Below are 2897 nucleotides of genomic sequence, written 5' to 3'. Positions count from 1 at the left end.
TGTTCAGGATTACCTGCCCATCTGGAACCAGTCTGGTCTGTCTTCAACTGCCTGTCGCCTAATTAAGTACTCACCTGCTCAATTGAACCTGCCTGTCCCTGTCACTACTGCCTCCTGGATTCCAAGACTGGTCAGTCGCTTTCAGAATCGTCACCTTACCTGCACTCGGGAAATACTCACCCCACCTGGACCCGCTCTCTGGAACCTACACCGGACCACCACTGGACAAGGGTCGATCTCGTCATCTCTTCTGTGTTCTGGACTCATACCTGTTCAGTAAGAACTACCACACGGAACATTACCTGTGCCATACCTGCTGTTCCTCTCCTCACCGATCCCATACTCACCTCATTCTCTGCTCCTCAGGTCCTGGCTCCGGTTCCCCTCTGTAAATATCCCATTGCACTGTAAATAAATTCACTTCCCGTTACCTGCTGGTTTCTGCGTCTGTCTGTTGCCGAACTGCTCGCTTGGGTATAATCTGAAAACCTGACAACAGGCTGATTCCACAGGCTGCAAAATCAATAATATTAATAATATTAGGGTGTTCTCACAACAGCTTTAGTAATATATACAATTACTCAAACAATTCTATCTGCTGTTGACATTTTTCAGGAATAAAAGCCTGCTCTATTTTTTGTATCTGAGGTTTGTTTATTTTAGACTTTTTATGATAAGCCCTTTAATTGCATCAACTCCAACCTAAATATTGTAGACTTTTCGTGATATGTACTGCCTCAAAACATATCATGGTTTTCAAGTACCACCCTTAATACAGAAATGGAAAAACAGCTCTGCTAGTGCTGCTTAGGTAGACATTATTTAATCTTTGTCCCTTACAGTCGTCACTGTGAAATGGTCCATCTTTGTAACACACAATATATTGCAATATGTGAAAGAGCACAGAGAGAGCACAGAGATGTCTTTGCAGCATGTGGTTCATGTGAGACTGAAACCTGTTTGTGGTTAAACTGGATTGGCTGAAAAAACACATAAATGGTGTCAAGCTTTTAACTTACCACAGAAAAACAAGAAACTTTTTTTTGTTTCTGTCAGATTTGAAGGAGGCAGGAACCCAGAATGCAGGCTCAGTGAGAAGCTTGAAAGCCAAAACTGATTATAAAAAGGCAATAGCAATATGCAGTATGACTCAGAAGCTGATCTGAGGGAGATTGAAAAATAGCACAAAGTGACACATGGAAACTGAAAATATGTAGACACAAGTTAGTAACCAACACAGGAATCACAAATACCTAAATAAACCTAATCATATAGTACAAAAGACTAGAAACAACCAAAATAAAATTCCACAGATCCTGAAAGTTCTACCCCCTAAAGCATGAGTGTAAAACTCCAGGCCTCAAAGGCCACTGTCCTAGAAATTTTAGGTTTTTCTGCTCCTACACACCTGATTTAAATGGTTTAATTACCTCCTCGCCAAATCATCAAGTTCTCTATAAGCACGTCCACAAGTCATCCATTTAAAGCAAGAACACATCTAAAACATGCAGGAAAGCGGCCCCCGAGGAACGAAGTTTGACACATGTGCCCTAAAGGACAGCCCCTGACACCACAAAACTTGATAGTTGATTCAAGTATAAGGAGAGGGTAAACAGGACAGAGGGATCCAAACAAAAACACAAAAAACACAGAGTAAAATAAACCTCAGGAACAGACCTGGGACAAGAAATATGTAAACACAAACAAAAGTTCAGATGGACAGCCCTTGGTGTGTCCAAACTGGTGGATGTGAGTTATTGTCCTCGACCCCCTTGGAAACAAGCCGATGCGAGGCATCGTCTTCATACACCCTGGAGACTGAGGAACCCTGCAGGTTCATCTCCTGGGTACTGGTGGTTCTGAAGCAGGAGACCTGGGTACTGGAGAACTGCAGACACTGGAGGTACTGAAACAGAACCCTGGAGGTCTTGGTGCAGGAGGCTCTGTCACAACAGTGGCACGGTCTGATACTGAGGCTACAGACGCAGGAGACCCTGGAGGCTCAAAAACTGAAGGTCCTGGAGGAACTGGAGGCTGTGAAGGTTTGAGAACTGGAGACGCAGGTAACACTGGAGATTCAGTTGACACTGTAGCTGCTGTTGCTACTGGTTCTGAGACAGGCAACACTGAAAACTCAGGAACTAGAACTGGTGCAGATAACTCAAGTACCACAAGAGCTAGTGACTGGGGGCGTATGGGTAGCTGGAGGCCCTCTGAGACTGGGGACTGGATACTATGAATGGTTGGAGACCGTGGTGGTTTGAAGGTGGAAAGCGCTGAGACCCTTAAAGACATTGGGTGGCGGTTGTTGGAGGGCCACGGCAGCTACTGACTATAGACCCACAGAAAGTGTTGATTTGGCATGTCAGAGAGCAGGCGACCTTGGAGGCTTGATGGTAGAAAGGCTGAGACTCTCCTCAAAGACAGGAATGCAAGGACCTTTGGCGATTCATGAGTGCTGAAGGCCCATGGGAACAGAAGGCTCAGGAGCAAAAACTAAAGGCCGTAGAGACTAGGTGGCGCTGCAGGTGCTGCAGGGAGTTGACCCATTAAGGGGTATGAAGGTGGTGAGGAGACATTAGCATCAAATAAGACCCTGTTGGGAAAGTGAAAAGCATCAGCATCTGGCAGAACCTGCTTGGAGATGTTAGAGATGTCCATGTCCAGACTGCTGGTAAGCTCTGGACATGGACATGTTAGAGGCCAGGGGCGGCTCCAGATATTTTTTTCTGCAGGTGCTAAGGGGGTGCTAAGCATTTTATTGAGGGTGCTAATGAAGGATTATTTGTTCTTACAGTTCTCAACACACACAGACACAAGCACAAACATATATAATCATATATATATATATATATATATATATATGGTATATAAATGAAGAACAGAATGACATATAC

Source organism: Kryptolebias marmoratus, linkage group LG2 (genome assembly GCF_001649575.2).
Source record: "Kryptolebias marmoratus isolate JLee-2015 linkage group LG2, ASM164957v2, whole genome shotgun sequence".
NCBI classification, from domain to species: domain Eukaryota; kingdom Metazoa; phylum Chordata; class Actinopteri; order Cyprinodontiformes; family Rivulidae; genus Kryptolebias; species Kryptolebias marmoratus.
Note: the sequence above shows the minus strand (reverse complement) of the source record.